General features: G+C 41.9%; 2 long non-coding RNA genes across 3 annotated transcripts; both read right to left on the bottom strand.

Annotated features, from left to right (window-relative positions):
* Positions 1–2,826: 2,826 nt before the first annotated feature.
* Positions 2,827–3,807, bottom strand: LOC123104804 (uncharacterized). The gene is made up of 2 exons (XR_006450518.1): positions 3,294–3,807; positions 2,827–3,196 (listed from the first exon to the last, which is right to left on the bottom strand). It is a non-coding gene; the product is annotated as an uncharacterized lncRNA (long non-coding RNA).
* A 1,094-nt stretch (positions 3,808–4,901) lies between these two features.
* LOC123104803 (uncharacterized) lies at positions 4,902–7,075 on the bottom strand. 2 transcript variants are annotated; one of them, XR_006450517.1, is made up of 4 exons: positions 6,398–7,075; positions 6,022–6,329; positions 5,892–5,906; positions 4,902–5,703 (listed from the first exon to the last, which is right to left on the bottom strand). It is a non-coding gene; the product is annotated as an uncharacterized lncRNA (long non-coding RNA). The 2 variants fall into 2 exon arrangements; XR_006450516.1 differs by having other exon boundaries at positions 5,892–6,329.
* Between the last annotated feature and the right edge of the window lie 13,706 nt (positions 7,076–20,781).

The raw sequence follows: 20,781 nt of genomic DNA, 5'->3' as shown, positions 1-20,781 counted from the left end.
TCGTTAATGATTGTAAGTGATATTTATAATTACTTGATATTTTCATATACAATATCTAAATAATAAACTATTTATAATCATTATCCTCCATTTACCACCCCCTCAACTCAGGTGCAACTGCAGCCCTCTAATTAGAAACACAACAGTAAAGTATTAAGCCAACAATAATGAAGAACGTGATAATCTATCAATTGGTTCTGCAGCATGGTAACCACTAACCACTCCGACAACTATTGCACATACCTTTGGCCTTTCTCTGTTCATGACAAAATATCAACTCCCAAGGCAATGCTAGGAGTGCCTATTTCTTATGGATGTCACAAATGTTGTAATATGATTTGCCGACACGATTGTATTTTCATAGAGCCAGACAATAAATACAAATAATTAGAGGCCAGGATATCAAACATTAGATAGCCCCATAAAAATAGCATACATGTAATCCTTGTAAATATTTTGCTTCTAATAATACATGTTTTAGACATCCGGTAGGAAATATTGAGTCTCAATAGCAAAGATCAAACACATGCTTCCCCGTCTGAGGTATAAATATGTGTAATTTCTTATTGGTGTGCTTCCGAAATCTTCTAGCTCATAACACCATAATTCCAGTGATTTTGCCACACATTTTGTTGGAACATATACATAAGCACTTCTTCACCCTACAATATATTGTTGGGGATCAAACTGAAAAGCGAAACATACGCCTTTTCACAAAAATTGTAAAATTGATGAGACTAAAGGAAAAAATGAATACCACTTAGTAGAAACAAATCGGACATGTAAATGCCTGAGCAAAGGACATACACAAAAACCAATCAAAAACCAATCAAAATCCAAAGAGAAGGGGCTTTAACGCTCCAATCATTATTCTGGTGTCTTGCGTTAGGCATGCTGCTGTAGTGTGAGACTGTCACATTTTTCTAGACTGCTCCTAGCTGATTTACCCAGGATGCCCCTGTCGTTTATGTTCATTGAAACGGCTTCTGCAATCTCCAGAACTAAATTATTATCGGGTTAAGCAGTTGTAACTTCAAGTTTAAAAGATCAACAGTGCTAAGTTTTTTGCTCCTGTATTGCAGGAGATGCTGCAAAAATAAACCAATGCAAATTAAATAAAGCAATTAAGGATCCTAATCATCTCAGACTAAGTAAAGTTTAGATGAAGCAAACTTGCCCAACCATGGATCTTATAGGTCAAGAAGCCTTGCTCATGTCCACCTGCGGCGCCTCACTCACGACCTCACCTGGTGGTTGGTGCCATTGTAGTCACGAGAAACCAACATCACACACAACTTCTGATCTAATTAATCAGAGTGCTCTTTCTCATCTAGATGAAGAATCTCTTTCCCTCAAAATAAACTGTACGAACTCTCGACGCACAAGAAAACCAAAGGCACAGACAGACACAATTCCTTCCCTATCAATTGAAGCTCGGTAGAAGATGCTACCTTCAACCAATCCATTATGGCAACTCCAACGCACCACCCCGTCCGGTCCGCGTCTGCCCGTTTGGGCCCAAACGGACAGACCGCACGACCCGCAGACCTTCAACCAATCCATTGCATTTTCTGTCCGTTTCGCGTTCGGGCCGCCCCATTTCCGGCTCAAATTTGCGCCCGGTTTGCGTCCAGACGAACGTCGAACGGACGCCCACACGCCCACTCCGCTTCCTCCTTGGGCCCGCGTGGCAGCCGCCCACCTACCACCCACCGTCCACATTTACGATGCACGCGCGGGCGGCCCCGCTTGTCAGCCACCCTGGCCGAGTGGTCGCCGTCCTTTTTAATGCGGAAGCCATGGACCGGTGGGGGTACACACTTCCACTTCCCCACTCCCGGCGACACATGCCTCCTTGAAGCCCGACACGCTCGGTTTCTCCAAACCCTAGCTCAACCTTGCCGCCGGCCACACTGGATCTCCGGCTGCAAGGGCAGGAACGACCACGAGGTCGGCTCTTCCTCTGGCCGTCGTCATCGCCGCTCCACCCCTCCACCTGCACCTCCAACACCCGCATTTCACATCGCGCCGCTGGCGGCCGGACCTCGCATGAGGCCATATGTGAAGGCGGAGATTTGCAAATGGGAATACCTCTCATAGTCATCAAGAAAATGATTGCATGAGATTAATTTTGAATTGGTAGAATACAAGTAATCCCTCCCAAGCCATGATGGATATCAGCTCGCCGCAACTTGGATCAGCGTCCGACGCATTCAAAGCAACATCAAGTTGAGAAGACAGTCACCTGTGTTCAATCATCCCCAGTCCCCGACCACACTTCCAGGACAAATGCCCTCATGGTGGTGCTGCTAATCATGGCCAACGCTCATCTATTCATAGCCGTAGCTACTTGCATAAGTGTCACCCCCCTAATAAATGTCACCTCTGTTAACTACCTCCAAATAAGTTCTGTATCTTGTACGTCAGCTCTGTATTTTTCATAGCAGTGGGGAACAACTAATTTCCTTTTCTAAGTGGTTACGCCAGTTCTGTATTTCACAAAACAGCTTGCTTTAACGTTGAGTATTCACATGCATTAACATATGTCAGTCATCTCTACTATCTAACGATACCAAAGGCAAGCAAGCCCGAGCACTAAATGTCTGCGCCCTAAGTTAGTGTTGCTACTAAGATTGCATTTCTGTGCTTTGATGGCTTATTTCTTATGTGACAATTTTGAAACTGAAACAATTATTTGAGCAGACATAGAACAAGTCAAATTAGTTGTTCCCCAGTAATAAGAAAAATAACCTTTTTTTCTAGCATTGGACATAGAATCAAGCGGTGATTATAATTTCATCCACTACATAAATGCACACCATATAGTCAAATTCTTAAATCAAGAATAGAGAATGCATGTTAAAGGGACTCCAGTCTACACAAATCATGGAAAAGTTTCCTTCATTTCGCTAGTAGCTTAGGCATGGATGCATGGTGATATGTACTAATACAAGCTGCAAAGCATGTGTCTAATAATTGGAAATCTGAAACAGCAGACACGTGAGTGTTAATGCAGAATAGCAAAAGATAAAAGAGCAGACGAGAAGGTGAAAATTCACGTCACCTTTTTGCTGAAATTCTTGTCATGTCAGTAGCCAAACATATATGATCTCCTTCAAGGCCTTTGAAGGCAATAGTATGCACCGGCTGGATCTACGCCGCTTCAAAATCTTTCTGGATCTTTCATGTGTTACCACTGTCGGCACAAGAAAAAAATTATAGCTACAGCGTAGAGACCACCTGCAAGGTTCAGGCTACAAACAAACATAAAAAACCTGATGTATTCAAAATACCTTAGACCATAGAAAGCACGCAAACAACTTTAACTCTGAATATATGGTATGCGAGTGAGCACAACAACACCTCCTAGGGTCGCCACATGCCTTATCAAGTCTTGAGCTGAAGTGAATTTCCTTGCTAGCATAACCTTTTTTGTTCCAAAAAAATTCGGGTTTTGTCAAACACCGTATCTGATTGTGATATATGTGAAGCGAGATTTAGGTCATTTAACACCACAATATCCCCAAGTAGCAGGCATATTCTTAAGCTTCTGTACGAGTTTGCAAAGAAATTTTGTTGACATATCTAGATTGTCTGAGCAGCAGTATTGACCTCAGATTGCCGGTTGTATATCTCAAACTGAAATTCAGATTTAAACAATTGCAGCAAACTACACAGAAAATCTCTATCTCAAGAAGAATTGCTTACAATCAATTCCATTCTTTCTTTTCCTTGTGTTAACAGATAGTATAGTTTCACTCAAAACTTACACAGTTTAAAAAAGAGAAAAGTATGTTTTTGGTCCCTCAAGTTTCCAAAAAGTACAGATTTGGACTCTTAAGATTTTTTGGTATACATTTGGTCCCTCAAGTCTCAAAACCGGACAAGTCTGGTCCTAAACCAGATTTTGACCCCATTGACCGGGTTTGACCGCCGCAAAACCGCCCGATAAACAGTAAATTTGAGTTTTTTTAAAAAAAATCTTCAAAAAATTCCGAAATTTTTTGGGGTCCAATATGCTTACATGCATAAGGTGCGACCAAATTTTCGTGGTCTTTCGACAATCGAGGAGCTCGTGACAAAAAGAACAACAATATATGTCCGATGAATAGTAAATTCAAACAAAATAAAAAAACAAAAAAGTTCTGAAATTTTTTGGGGGTCCAATATGGTTACATGCGCAAGATGCGACCAACATTTTGTCATGAAATGACGTAGGACGGGCTCTAGCAAAATAAACAAATTTTGGCTATTTTTTGTGAGCGATTTTTTTTTTGCCACGAGCTCCTTTAGTCTCGAAACACCACCAAATTTTGGTCGAACCTTGAGCATGTAATCATATTAGACCCCAATAAATTTCAGATTTTTTTGAATTTTTCTGATTTTGTTTTCGAATTTACTGTTCATCGGACGTAGATATTTTGTCTTTTTTGCCACGAGCTCCTCGAGTGTCGAAAGACCACGAAAATTTGGTCGCACGTTGCGCATGTAAGCATATTGGACCCTAAAAAATTTCAGATTTTTTTAGATTTCTTTTTTAAAACTTGAATTTACTGCTCATTGGGCGATTTTGTGGCGGTCAAACCCGGTCAACGGGGTCAAAATCTGGTTTAGGACCAAACTTGTCCGGTTTTGAGACTTGAGGGACCAAATGTATACTAAAAAATCTTGAGGGACCAAGTCTGTACTTTTTGGGAATTTGAGGGACCAAAAACATATCTTACTGGCCTATCTTTGCAAAAGTGAACGACACCTGATCCGCAATTAAAGAAAACACTATATAACTATACTGACGTGGGATAACTGTATAAGAAATCAATGAACATAACTATATTTCTAAACTGTTAACAGAAGGATGCAAGGTAAGCATAATTGAAAAAATAGGAGTATCAACAAGTATAGATGACAAAGTCTTCACCTTAATATTTCGTTGCCTTGTGTGATGATACAGTGTGACTCTTTGAACAAATTATTCACAAACTAAAAGCCTTATAAGCTATACATATTAAGGTGTTGTATGAAAAAATGGTCATTATTACAAACAATTCGAAGTGATTCACAACGCCATTTATTGAGCCAAATAATATACATTGACAATCTATTTTCATATGCAAAAAAAAAAACTATATGTCTGCATGACTGAATATAACTTCTATATTTCCAGTTGATATGAGCAACTTTTGATATCTTGACAACAAATCCTTCATTGTCTCACCTTGTGTTAAAAATTGCAATTATTCATGCCAATCTCCACTCCCCCACTCATTTTGGTCCGAACGCGAGAACTAAAAAGACCCAAACTCCAAACCTTTCCATGATAAGAGCAAGGAGAATATGATAGCACTGCTCACTGAACAAATTTGGGGAAAGCACGTTCAGGGTCGAGCCACGTCCACTAATATGCCTTGCTCAGGCACCTTGTCGAGCACCAGGAGCCGCTCGTTCTCCACGTGATGGCAGGGTCGCTCCTCCCAACAGCCTAGAAGAAGAGCAGAACTCGCGTTACACCCAACTACATGGTGAAGTAAACATGAGGTGGAAAACTAATCCGTCAACATGTTTCATGGCTTGATCCGGCGCTTATTGCGAAGCCTTGACCTGGTCCTCGCCGCCACTGTCGCGCCAGCCAGTGCTCCCCCGGGTGAGTTTCAGCTTGCGCCAGCGGCGGTCGGTGGTGGACGACTCGAGCAAGCCGCTACAGTGCTGGAGACAGTGCGGTGAAAGAAGTTCAGTGGAACACAGAATTTAAAAATAAAATATGTAAATCATCTTCCATCAAGGTAAATCCATCACCAAGATTTATTTCCTCTGCTAGAGTTTATACAAGAAAAATAGCTGACACACGCAAATAGGGGAATGAAGGGGAACAAATTGAGAGGAGGGGATCTCACCTGAGAGAACCCTTGCTGTTGGTGGTCGCATAGAATAGTCAGTACAACATAGAATAGTTAGTACAGCATAGAGTAGTCACATATCTGAACCTATTTCCTCATGATCTCAAATAAAATAAAAGAGCAATACCTTCAGAGCGATTGATTGCTAGCTGTCTAAACTCGGGATCAACTCATGTGCAATTTACGATAGAGGCAGTACAAGCATGTATCCTTATCCTGCTATCTAACTGTAGTACGGTTAAAAAGAAAGGAATTTGTCCCAAATAATCCAAGTAATTGGACTGCAAGATGAAGGTGCATACAACATTCAGTTCTGCTAGTGGTCTTTCACACAGAAATTTTTTGTTCTTGAAGCAAGCCGGAACTGAAGAAGTGATAGAGGCTCGGATCCCGGGACACGCACTTGAGCCATGGATTTCGTAGAGCCGAGAAGTGCTGCCACATCTCGGACCCATCAGCTCAAAACAAAATCTAGAAGAAGCATAGGGGAAAAATTATAGTACCTGTGTGTACGTGGGATCAATCCACGGTTCCTATGCCCGCAGCCAATTCCCACCAACTGCAGCTCTCATGCCGGTACGCCCGAGCATACTCCCGCTACAGCGAGCGTCGGCGCTAGGCGAGCTCTCCGGCGAGCAGGGCCTTCTCCGCCGCCTTTTTTCTTCACTCCTCCTGCTGCTCCTCCCTGACCTCCCCCTCGTCTCGTTTTCTTTGCATAGGAAGCCATGGCGCCGTCCGAGTTGCAGCTTCGCCGCCGTCCCAAACCGCCGCCGCCGCGCGCCTACAGGTCTCCCCATCGACCGGTTCCAGCCCTCCGTCGCCAGAACGTGCGGCTCGGAGTTCGTCGCCGCCGATCGACCTCTCCGGCGAGCAGGGCCTTCTCCGCCGCCTTCTTTTCCTTCACTCCTCCTGCTGCTCCTCCCTGACCTCCCCCTTGTCTTGTTTTCTCTGCACAAGGAGCCATGGCACCGCCCAAGTTGCAGCTTCAAGTTGTAGCGAGACGACCGATGGCCCCCGTCGAGGTAGAACAGGGATCGGCGGCGGCTTCATGTGCGAGGGCGGCGGCAAATGGATGGATCTGCGGAGGCTTGATGTGCGAGGGCGGCGGCGGAGGGATGCGAGTGCGAGGGCAGCGGCGATGGGATCTGGTGTTTTTTTTTTTTTTTTGCGATAGATGGGATCTGGTGTTGCGTCGCTCGAGGGTACCCTTCGCTCGTTGGTACGTTACGAGGGAGCGACTTTTTTTCGTTGGTTTTCTTTCGTAGGCTTTTTTTCTTTGGATTTTTCTTGCGAGGGTAGTACGTCGAGGCATCACTTCTTCGTAACCTGGGTTGGTTTTTTTTCGTGCGAGGGGATACCTGGGGTTAGGAGTAGGGACGAAAATAAACCCAAAAAAAGTGAGACGAAAAAAAATCTGAAAGCGAGATTATCAACTGCTTCATTAAGAATAGAGACAATGCTGCTTTTCTCCTTTCTGAAAAAAATTATATGAGACCAGGTCTCACGGTTAGCAGGTAAGACTCGCCTTGATGGATGACACGTGACATTCACAAATCACAAAGCATCTAATCCCCCACCCACCCACCCACCCCTCTCCTCTTGATTTCAAGTGAGGGATGTGGTGAATGCTTTGTGATTTGAGAATGCCACGTGTCATTTACCAAAATGGGTCTTGCGTGAGACCTGGTCTCATAGAATTCTTTTCCCTCCTTCCCCACGTTTGCTTGTTGATCTAAGCGTATATGAACATCATATACAGGTGCAAATCCTTTTTCGACAGCGAGGTGTAACTAATAAACATGGTATATGCTAGCTCAGTGGTTGGTGTCTCTTAGACTGAACGAAAGGTCTTGAGTTAACTTTTTTCTACATGGTGTCTATTTTTGCTGCTTCTAAAAAGGCCCACGCTGGCCTGCGTCGGGCAGATGCGCCAAGGCCCATTACAACAGGGCAGACGTGCGGAGGCCCATTACAGCGGGTGAGGCAACGTTGACGAAAATATTACCAGTACATGATATGGTGCGTAGAAAGTTAGTACCACCTCGTGAAAAACAATAATAATATAGATCATCAACCGGAACGAAACCAAAAATATCACGTTGCTTTATTAGTACGTAACGTAAGGTAATAAATAGATATAGATTGGAGGCGCAACACAGCACACCCCTTAAATGAAAAGAAGTGTCTAATCCGACTCAGGCGGTGGTGCAGGAGGCGGAGGAGCAAGAGGTGCAGCGATCTTTTCAATAGCGTCTAGAGCATGCCACTTGCTAAGTGGCCTCCATAGCCCAATTACCACCCAAACTGTTGAAAATATGAGCAAATTACTACGAGATTTAATCCGAATAAACAGAAGATAAATCATGACAGCAATAGCAAAGATTAAACTAATCTTGCGAACTAGCATAGTAGATGAACATATCACATCTACGGCACATACTAGAAACATGAATTCTACCACGATCTCAAACAAGAAGGATAGAATCACATACGGTGCAGCGGGAGCAGCACCGCCGGCGTTGATGTTGTCGCCCATATCGTTGAGGATGAGGTTGCCGAGGTCGGGGGAAAAGTCGTCGTTGGCAAAGTCGTCGCTGCCAGCAGTCGCGCGAGTGCACTCCCCAAAAACCTGATCGCCCCTCTCCCATACAGGATCACGAGAGGCAGGGTTCCGGAGGCCTGCTGTCCCTTCTTGCAGTGCACGCCGGAAGGATGGATGGAGAAGACTTGCGTGGCGGCGCAATGCTCTGGAACGGTGGTGCGAAACCATACGATGCGGGAACCGCTAGGGTAGACATATGTCTGACTATATAATGCGGGTCGAGTAGGTCGTGGAGAAAACCCCAAGTCCAAGTAACATCCTCACAATCCAAAAGGATCGGAAACGGTTGAGTAATTAACGCGTCCATTAGTTGTTAATTAATGAATTATTAATTATTTCGGAGCAGCAAAAATATAGAATACGTGCATAGCTCTATCTTCGGCTTGGCTCATTCCCGCAACTCGCGGCATGTCGTGACGAGGCGTGGCGAGCGAGGAGGAGGAGCGTGCGTGTAGGTCTCCTTTTCTCATACTCATACAAGTGGTAAAAGAGCTCACCTTATAAAGAGGTGCAACTCTCTCTCTCAACTTATGGGGTGGGACTAAACTTTAATCTCATTCACACCACTCACATTTGTGCATGAATGGGCCAAGAGAATTTCATAATTTTAGTTGGGCTTTGGGCCAAAAGCCCACTAGCAAATTCCAACAATCCCCCACAAAGTCTCATTGGCACATCTCATCATTTAGTTCCAGATCATTGTTTATATACCGGTGCTCAGTGGAGACTGTAAAGTTGAACTTCCACTTAGAGGTCTATACTAGACTAGGTCACAATTTAAATAGTGGACTATACCTTGAACTACAAGTTTTCTGCGAGACTACTTTCACACAAATGCTTGACCGATACTGGGTTGCCACAAGGCTTCCCCACGGGTGAAGCGTATACGTCATACTCCAGGACCTTTCATGAATTTATTAGAGAGCACCCAATTCTCACAGACTGCTACGTTTAACAATCAAATTCATATAGGCGTGTTCCTCAGGAGATGCTCTGCAGGGCAACATCTCTGCTTACCTGAATAAGCCACCTGGAACACATTAAGATAAGTATCAACCTGCCATGAAGATCAGGAGAGTATTGCGTCTTCACGGAGTTGGATAATTAACATAGGGATACTCTCCTCCCAGTTGACCAACAACTTGTCTCCCACTTCTACTTCACGGGATCTCCGACCACATAGAGTGGGTTACCACTGTGGACAACTCATGCGGTGGGTCCCAAGCCCATCTCCATCGATGCATTATCTATCACATTACGTGATAAACCCTTTGTGAAGGGATCTGCCAAGTTTTTCAACGTTTGGATATAATCCAACGTAATAACTCAGGAGTTCCTCAATTTTCCGACAGATTTTAGTCTCCTCTTCACATGCCTTGAGGACTTCATATTATCCTTAGAACTGTTTATCTTGACGATCACAGTTTGATTATCACAGTTCATTTGGATAGGGGGTATTGGTTTTTCAACCATAGGTAAGTCCATCAAAAGCTCACGAAGCCACTCTACTTCAACAGTGGCAGTGTCTAATGCTATGAGTTCTGCTTCCATAGTTGACCTCGTTAAGATGGTCTGCTTGCAAGACTTTCAGGAAACAGCGCCACCACCAAGTGTGAAAACATAACCACTTGTGGCCTTAATCTCATCAGCGTCAGATGTAACACCCATGATGCGGCTATATCTCCCATGTGTCGGGGCACGACTCAGAGGCATAGCCGCATGGTAGATTTGTCGCAAGAGGGGTAACCTTCACACAATCTCATGTACTGAATAAATAAGGGATAAAGAGTTGGCTTACAATCGCCACTTAACACAAATACAAGGTAAACATACATCATCCAGAATACAATCAAGGTCCGACTACGGAACCAAAATAAAAGAAGACAACCCCAAATGCTAGATCCCCGATCATCCCAATTGGGCACCACTACTGATCAAACGGAAAAGACGCATAACAACGAACATGATCTTCATCGAGCTCCCACTTGAGCTCAGTTGCGTCACCTGCACTGGTATCATCGGCACCTGCAACTGTTTGGAAGTATCTGTGAGCCACGAGGACTCAGCAATCTCACACCCGCGAGATCAAGACTATTTAAGCTTATGGGTAGGAAAGGGGTAATGAGGTGCAGCTGCAGCATGCACTAGCATATATGGTGGCTAACTTACGCAAAAGAGAGCGAGAAGAGAAGCAAAGCACAGTCGCGAACTAGAAGTGATCAAGAAGTGATCCTGAAACTACTTACGTTCAAGCATAACACAAAACCGTGTTCACTTCCCGGACCCCGCCGAAAAGAGACCATCACGGCTACACACGCGGTTGATGCATTTTAATTAAGTTAAGTATCAAGTTCTCTACAACCGGACATTAACAAATTCCCATCTGCCCATAACTGCGGGCACGGCTTTCGAAAGTTCAAACCCTGCAGGGGTGTCCCAACTTAGCCCATCACAAGCTCTCACGGTCAACGAAGGATATTCCTTCTCCCGGGAGGACCCGATCAGTCTCGGAATCCCGGTCACAAGACATGTCGACAATGGCAAAACAAGGCCAGCAAGACCGCCCGATGTGCCGACATCCTGATAGGAGCTGCACATATCTCGTTCTCAGGGCAACACCGGATGAGCGCTCCGTACAACTAAAACCAACCCTCAAGTTTCCCCGAGGTGGCGCTGCAAAGGACTCTAGTTCGAACCAACACTTAGAGAAGCACTGGCCTGGGGGGGTTAAAATAAAGATGACCCTCGGGAGCGCGACTCCCAAGGGAAAAGTAGGTGGTGGTGAGGAAAATGGTAAAACCAAGGTTGGGCCTTGCTGGAGGAGTTTTATTCAAAGCGAACTGTCAAGGGGTCCCCATAACACCCAACCGTGTAAGGAACGCAAAATCAAGGAACATAACACCGGTATGACGGAAACTAGGGCGGCAAGAGTGGAACAAAACACCAGGCATAAGGCCGAGCCTTCCACCCTTTACCAAGTATATAGATGCATTAATTAAATAAGATATAATAATGGTATCCCAACAATATCCATGTTCCAACATGAAACAAACTTTATCTTCACCTACAACTAGCAACGCTATAAGAGGGGCTGAGAAAAAGCGGTAACATAGCCAAACAACGGTTTGCTAGGAAAGGTGGGTTAGAGGCTTGACATGGCAATATGGGAGGCATGATATAGCAAGTGGTAGGTATCGCGGCATAGCAATAGAGCGACCAACTAGCAAGCAAAGATAGAAGCGATTTCGGGGGTATGATCATCTTGCCTGAGATCCCGCAAGGAAGAAGAACGAGTCCATGAAGAGGACAAACGGACATAGTCGAACGGATCCTCACAAACGCGACGTTATCGGAACTAACCCGAAGAAGCAACACCAGAAAGAAGCAAACAACATAGTAAACAACCATCACATCAACATGGCATGATGCACAACCAAGTATGATGCATGTCCGGTTTAAAAAGGCATGGCATGGTAAAATGCACAAACAAAACTACAAATTAAGTGGAGCTCAATATGCAACTCCGTTGCATATTGACGAAACACCACGTGACTTATTTAGTTCTCTCTTGTTTATGTACCCAACAATATTAAATGTTGTTAAACATGGCAAGAGGTTAAGCATAATAAAACTACCTATCTAGGCAAGTTTAAATGAGGCCGGATCAACAAGCAACAAGTCCGGAAAACCTCATGTGCATATTTTTAGGTTTTGGTACTGTTCTGCCCTAAGCACAATTTTAGAGTTGTTAAACATACAAGAAAAGTGCACCATGTTAAACTAGGCATTTTTCTACCCCATTTACATATAAAGTTTGTTCGGTTTGGAGCTACGGTTATTTAGTTATGAATTAAAGCATCTTAGTATGGCAATAGGAGCAAATTAATGCAAACAACAGTTTAAACATTTTAAACATAGATGAAAGTTGCATATTATGAAACTAGCTAAAATTCTAGTCATATTTCATATATAATTTATTTTAAACCGATGCACGGATGATGAGTGATACGTCTCCGTCGTATCTAAAATTTTTGATTGTGCCATGCCAATATTCTACAACTTTCATATACTTTTGGCAACTTTTTATACTATTTTTGGGACTAACATATTGATCCAGTGCCCAGTGCCAGTTCCTGTTTGTTGTATGTTTTTTGTTTCGCAGAATATCCATATCAAACGAAGTACAAACAGAATAAAAACTGACGGAGATTTTTTTGGAATATATATGATTTTTGGAAAGAAAAATCCACGCAAGACGATGCTCGAGGGGCCCACGAGGCAGGGGGCACGCCCCTGACCCTCGTGGCCACCCCATAAGGCGGTTGATGCCCTTCTTTTGCCGCAAGAAAGCTAATATTCGGATAGAGATCGTGTTAAAATTTCATCCCAATCGGAGTTACGGATCTTCGGGAATATAAGAAACGCTGAAAGGGAAGAATCTGAGAACGCAGAAACAGAGAGAGACAGAGAGACAGATCCAATCTCGGAGGGGCTCTCGCCCCTCCCACACCATGGAGGCCATGGACCAGAGGGGAAACCATTCTCCCATCTAGGGAGGAGGTCAAGGAAGAATAAGAAGAAGTAGGGGGGCTCTCTCCCCTTCGCTTCCGGTGGCACCGGAGTGCCACCGGGCGCCATCATCATCACCGCAATCTTCACCAACAACTTCACCGCCATCATCACTAACTCTTCCCCCTCTATGCAGCGGTGTAACCCCTCTCTTACCCGCTGTAATCTCTACTTAAACATGGTGCTCGACGCTATATATTATTTCCCAATGATGTATGGCTATGCTATGATGTTTGAGTAGATCCGTTTTGTCCTATGGGCTATTTGATGATCGTGATTGGTTTGAGTTGCATGTTTTATTATTAATGATGTCCTATGGTGCTCTCTGTGTCGCGCAAGCGTGAGGGATCCCCGCTGTAGGGTGTTGCAATACATTAATGATTCATTTATAGTGGGTTGCGTGAGTGACTGAAACACAAACCCGAGTAAGGGGGTTGTTACGTATGGGATAAAGAGGACTTGATGCTTTAATGCTACGGTTGGGTTTTACCGTAATGATCTTTAGTAGTTGCGAATGCTTGCTAGAGTTCCAATCATAAGTGCATATGATCCAAGTATAGAAAGTATGTTAGCTTACGCCTCTCCCTCATATAAAATTGCAATAATGATTACCGGTCTAGTTATTGATTGCCTAGGGACAAATAACTTTCTCGTAACAAAAAGCTCTTTACTAAAACTAACTTAGTTGTGTCTTTACCTAAACAGCCCCTACTTTTTATTTACGTAATCTTTATTATCTTGCAAACCTATCCAACAACACCTACAAAGTATTTCTAGTTTCATACTGGTTCTAGGTAAAGCGAACATCAAGCGTGCGTAGAGTTGTATCGGTGGTCGATAGAACTTGAGGGAATATTTGTTCTGCCTTTAGCTCCTCATTGGGTTTGACACTCTTACTTATCAAAAACTGTTGCGATCCTCTATACTTATGGGTTATCAAGACCTTTTTCTGGCGCCATTGCCGGGGAGTCATAACGTGGGGTGACTATTCTCGTGTGTGCTTGTTTGTTTTATCACAAAGTAATTTTTTATTTGTTGTTCTTAGTTGTTCTTTATCTTTATTATGGATATGGAACACGAAATACCAAAAAAATTAGGTGTACTTTCTGCTCATGGAGATGGGGAACCTCCTAAAACCCTCGATGCTGGTTATGTGAAAGATATTATGTACTACTTTAATAATCCTGAGAAAAGCACATTCAATTATGTAATGGGAGTAACGTTGGATCCACTTGAATACTTTAGGGATTACCGCTTGACTCAAAAAGGGAAACTATTATGGGATCAAATTCATATATTGAAGTGGTATGCTAGGCAACTATGCTTGAGATATGATTATACTTGTTGCTCTAGGATGAAGGCTCCACACCTTCCCTTTTCATGCAAATTTAATGATAATAAAACCTTAGCTTCTTATGCTAATGGTATATATGATTACTATGATGTGGAACAAATAGAAGAATTTGTTGCTTTTATGGGTGTTTATGAAATTGAATCTATGTTTAAAGAGTTTGAAGACTTTGATGATTCGGTTTATAGACCTGAAAATTTAGCTATCCTTAAATATTGTTATAAGAATTATGAATACAATTACGATATTAATGCACTTATTGAGAAAGTCTCCGCTATCCAAGAAGAGACCAATATTTTGCAGGAGTCTATGGAAGAAGAAATTGATGAAACTGTGAGCTCATTGGATGAAAAAGATGAGGAGGAGAGCGAAGAACAAAAGGAGGAAGAGCGGATTGATCACCTGTGCCCACCTTCTAATGAGTGTAACTCTTCAACTCATACATTGTTTAATTTCCCTTCATGCTTACCGAAGGATGATTGCTATGATAACTATTATGATCCCGTTGATTCTCTTAAATATCCCTTTTTGATGATGCTTGCTATGCTTGTGGCCAAGATGCCAATATGAATTATGCTTATGGAGATGAACTTGCTATAGTTCCTTACGTTAAACATGAAATTGTTGCTATTGCACCCACGCATGATAGTCCTATTATCTTTTTGAATTCTCCCAAGTACACTATATCGGAGAAGTTTGCCCTTATTAAGGATTATATTGATGGGTTGCGTTTTACCGTTACACATGATGATTTTGATGAATATAATATGCATGTGCTTGATGCTCCTACTTGCAATTATTATGAGAGAGGAACTATATCTCCACCTCTCTATACTTCCCACATGATAAAATTGCAAGAAACTGTTTATACTATGCATTGGCCTTTACTTTGTGTGCATGAATTGTTCTTTTATGACGATGCTGATGCATAGGAAGAGAGTTAGACTTCGTTGTTGCATGATATATGTTACTTTGTGCTCACTACTAAATTACAAATCATTGTTAATTAAAATTGGCTTTGATATACCTTGGGATCCGGGTGGATTCACTACTTGAGCACTATATGCCTAGCTTAATGGCTTTAAGGAAAGCGCTGCCAGGGAGACAACCCGGAAGTTTTAGAGAGTCATTTATTTCTGTTGAGTGCTTTCATATAGTTTAAAAACAACAAAAATAAAGAGGGGAACCCAAAACTTTTTCAAAAAGGAAAGTGAAAGTGAGAGAGACAAGCATTGTTGAAGTGGGAGAGCTCCTTGAACTTTGTTCATGCTCACGGCAACTTTGTGAATCTTTATTACAGAAACTTTTCAATAAAAATAATTATCCCCTTGTACAATTCCATTGTATTATAAAAATAATGTGCCAAGGTTTGCCTTTAGGATGTTTACATTTGTTTGATGGTTCATACGGTGCAGGACAGAAACTTTGGCTGTAGTGCGTGATTTTACATTTTTAGCTGGAATGTCAAATGGTTCTGATTATTTTTGCACTGACTTTCTGTACAAATTTTTTATTTTTCCTAATTTTGGTAGAATTGTTCAAGTATCAGAAGTATGGTGAATGTTCAGATTATTACAGACTGTTCTGTTTTAGACAAATTCTATTTTTGATGCATAGTTTGCTTGTTTTGATGAAACTGTCAATTTATATTAGTGGATTAAGCCATGAAAAAGTTATATTACAGTATACACAATGCCAAAACAAAATATGAATTGATTTTCAATGGTACTTAGAGTAGTGATTTGCTTTATTATACTAACGGATCTTATCGAGTTTTCTATTGAAGTTTTGTGTGGATGAAGTGTTCGATGATCGAGAAGGTCTCGATGTGAGAAGAAGGAAGAGAGGAAAGAGCTCAAGCTTGGAGATGCCCGAGGCACCCCAAGTAAATATTCAAGGAGACTCAAGCGTCTAAGCTTGGGGATAACCCGGAAGGCATCCCCTCTTTCTTCAACAAGTATCAGTATGTTTTCGGATTCATTTCGTTCATGCGATATGTGCAATATTGGAGCGTCTTTTGCTTTAGTTTTCACTTTTATTTTATGCACCATGCTGGTATGAGATAGTCCTTGGTTTATTTATAGAATGCTCATTGCACTTCACTTATATCTTTTGAGTATGGCTTTATAGAATGCTTCATGTGCTTCACTTATATCATTTGAAGCTTGGATTGCCTGTTTCTCTTTACATATACAACCGCCTTTTGTAGAATGCTCTTTTGCTTCACTTATATTTGTTAGAGCATGGGCATATATTTTGTAGAAAGAACTAAACTCTCTTGCTTCACTTATATCTATTTAGAGAGATGACAGGAACTGGTCATTCACATGGTTAGTCATAAAATCCTACATAAGACTTGTAGATCACTAAATATGATATATTTGATTCCTTGCAATAGTTTTGCGATATAAAGATGGTGATATTAGAGTCATGCTAGTGGGTAGTTGTGGATTAGTAGAAATACTTGTGTTGAGGTTTGTAATTCCCATAGCATGCACGTATGGTGAACAGTTATGGGATGAAGTCGGAGCATGATATATTTATTGATTGTCTTCCTTATGAGTGGCGGTCGGGGACGAGCAATGGTCTTTTCCTACCAATCTATCCCCCTAGGAGCATGGGCATAGTACTTTGTTTTGATGACTAATATATTTTTGCAATAAGTATGTGAGTTCTTTATGACTAATGTTGAGTCCATGGATTATACGCCCTGTCACCCTTCCACCATTGCTAGCCTCTCTAGTATCGCGCAACTTTCCCCGGTACCTTAAACCCACCATATACCTTCCTCAAAACAGCCACCATACCTACCTATCATGGCATTTTCATAGCCATTCTGAGATATATTGCCATGCAACTTCCATCATCATCATATACATGACTTGAGCATTCAATATCATATTGCTTTACATGATCGTAAGATAGATAGCATGATGTTTTCATGGCTTGTCCGTTTTTTGATGTCATTGCTACGCTAGATCGTTGCACATCCCGGTACACCGCCGGAGGCATTCATATAGAGTCATATATTTGTTCTAGATATCGAGTTGTAATATTGAGTTGTATGTAAATAAAAGTGTGATGATCATCATTATTAGAGCATTGCCCTAGTGAGGAAAGGATGATGGAGACTATGATTCCCCCACAAGTCGGATGAGACTACGGACTTTAAAAATAAATAAAAGAGGCCAAAGAACCCCAAATGAAAAAAGAGGCCAAAGAAGCCCACCAAAAAACAAAAAAAATGAGAGAAAAAGAGAGAAGGGGCAATGTTACTATCCTTTTACCACACTTGTGCTTCAAAGTAGCACCATGTTCTTCATATAGAGAGTCTCTTGAGTTATCACTTTCATATACTAGTGGGAATTTTCATTATAGAACTTGGCTTGTATATTCCGATGATGGGCTTCCTCAAATGCCCAAGGTCTTCATGAGCAAGCAAGTTGGATGCACACCCACTTAGTTTCAGTCTGAGCTTTCATACACTTATAGCTCTTAGTGCATCTGTTGCATGGCAATATCTACTCACTCACATTGATATCTATTGATGGGCATCTCCATAGCCCGTTGATACGCCTAGTTTATGTGAGACTATCTTCTCCTTTTTTGTCTTCTCCACAACCACCACTCTATTCCACCTATAGTGCTATGTACATGGCTCACGCTCATGTATTGCGTGAAAGTTGAAAAGGTTTGAGAACGTCAAAAGTATGAAACAATTGCTTGGCTTGTTATCGGGGTTGTGCATAATGTGAATATTTTGTGTGGTGAAGATGGAGCATAGCCAGACTATATGATTTTGTAGGGATAACTTTCTTTGGCCATGTTATTTTGAAAAGACATGATTGCTTTATTAGTAGGCTTGAAGTATTATTGTTTCTATGTCAAATGATAGACTATTGCTTTGAATCACTCGTATCTTAATATTCATGCCATGATTATATATGTGATCAAGATTATGCTAGGTAGCATTCCACATCAAAAAATATCTTTTTTATCATTTACCTACTCGAGGACGAGCAGGAATTAAGCTTGGGGATGCTGATATGTCTCCATCGTATCTATAATTTTTTATTGTTCCATGCCAATATTCTACAACTTTCATATACTTTTGGCAACTTTTTATACTATTTTTGGGACTAATATATTGATCCAGTGCCAGTGTCAGTTCCTGTTTGTTGCATGTTTTTGTTTCTCTTAAAATCCATATCAAATGGAGTCCAAACGGAATAAAAACAGACCGAGATTTTTTTTGGAATATATATATATATATATATGATTTTTGGGAAGAAAAATCCACGCGAGACGATGCTCGAGGGGCCCATGAGGTAGGGGGCGCGCCAAGGGGGGCAGGCGCGCCCTGACCCTCGTGGCCACCCCGTAAGGTGGTTGATGCCCTTCTTTCGCCGCAAGAAAGCTAATATCCGGATAGAGATCGTGTTAAAATTTCAGCCCAATCGGAGTTACGGATCTCCGGGAATATAAGAAACCGTGAAAGGGAAGAATCTGAGAACGCAGAAACAGAGAGACACAGGGATAGATCCAATCTCGAAGGGGCTCTCGCCCCTCCCACACCATGGACGCCATGGACCAGAGGGGAAACCCTTCTCCCATCTAGTGAGGAGGTCAAGGAAGAAGAAGAAGGAGGAGGAGGGGGGCTCTCTCCCCTTCGCTTCCGGTGGCATCGGAGTGCCACCGGGGGCCATCATCATCACCGCAATCTTCACCAACAACTTCACCGCCATCATCACCAACTCTTCCCCCCTCTATGCAGCGGTGTAACCCCTCTCTTAACGGCTGTAATATCTACTTAAACGTGGTGCTCAACACTATATATTATTTCCCAATGATGTATGTCTATCCTATGATGTTTGAGTAGATCCGTTTTGTCCTATGGGCTATTTGATGATCGTGATTGGTTTGAGTTGCATGTTTTATTATTGATGCTGTCCTATGGTGCTCTCCGTGTCGCTCAAGCGTGGGGGATCCCCGCTGTAGGGTGTTGCAATACTTAATGATTCGCTTATAGTGGGTTGCGTGAGTGACTGAAACACAAACCCGGGTAAGGGGGTCGTTGCGTATGGGATAAAGAGGACTTGATGCTTTAATGCTATGGTTGGGTTTTACCATAATGATCTTTAGTAGTTGCGGATGCTTACTAGAGTTCCAATCATAAGTGCATATGATCCAAGTAGAGAAAGTATGCTAGCTTATGCCTCTCCCTCATATAAAATTGCAATAATGATTACCGGTCTAGTTATCGATTAGCTAGGGACAAATAACTTTCTCGTAACAAAAAGCTCTTTACTAAAACTAACTTAGTTGGGTATTTACCTAAACAGCCCCTACTTTTTATTTACGTAATCTTTATTATCTTGTAAACCTATCCAACAACACCTACAAATACTTCTAGTTTCATACTTGTTCTTGGTAAAGCAAACATCGAGCGTGCGTAGAGTTGTATCGGTGGTCGATAGAACTTGAGGGAATATTTGTTTTGCCTTTAGCTCCTCGTTGGATTCGACACTCTTACTTATCGAAAGCTGTTGTGATCCCCTATACTTGTGGGTTATCAAGACCTTTTTCTGGCGCCGTTGCCAAGGAGTCATAGCGTGGGGTGAATATTCTCGTGTGTGCTTGTTTGCTTTATCACAAAGTAATTTTTTATTTGCTGTTTTTAGTTGTTCTTTATCTTTAGTTATGGATATGGAACACGAAATACCAAAAAAAGTAGGTGTACTTTTTGCTCATGGAGATGGGGAACCTCCTAAAACCCTCGATGCTGGTTATGTGAAAGATATTATGTACTACTTTAATAATCCTGAGAAAACCCCATTTCAATTATGTAATGGGAGTAACGTTGGGTCCACTTGAATACTTTAGGGATTACCGCTTGACTCAAAAAGGGAAACTGTTATGGGATCAAATTCATATATTGAAGTGGTATGCTAGGCAACTATGCTTGAGATATGATTATACTTGTTGCTCTAGGATGAAGGCTCCACACCTTCCCTTTTCATGCGAATTTAATGATAATAAAACCTTAGCTTCTTATGCTAATGGTATATATGATTACTATGATGTGGAACAAATAGAAGAATTTGTTGCTTTTATGGGTGCTTATGAAATTGAATCTATGTTTAAAGAGTTTGAAGACTTTGATGATTCGGTTTATAGACCTGAAAGTTTAGCTATTCGTAAATATTGTTATGAGAATTATGAATACAATTACGATATTAATGCACTTATTGAGAAAGTCTCCGCTATCCAAGAAGAGACTAATAGTTTGCAGGAGTCTATGGAAGAAGAAATTGATGAAACTGTGAGCTCATTGGATGAAAAAGATGAGGAGGAAAGCGAAGAAC

This window comes from Triticum aestivum, chromosome 5A, assembly GCF_018294505.1.
Source record: "Triticum aestivum cultivar Chinese Spring chromosome 5A, IWGSC CS RefSeq v2.1, whole genome shotgun sequence".
NCBI lineage: Eukaryota > Viridiplantae > Streptophyta > Magnoliopsida > Poales > Poaceae > Triticum > Triticum aestivum.
Note: the sequence above shows the minus strand (reverse complement) of the source record. Positions and strands in the feature narration are given on the sequence as shown.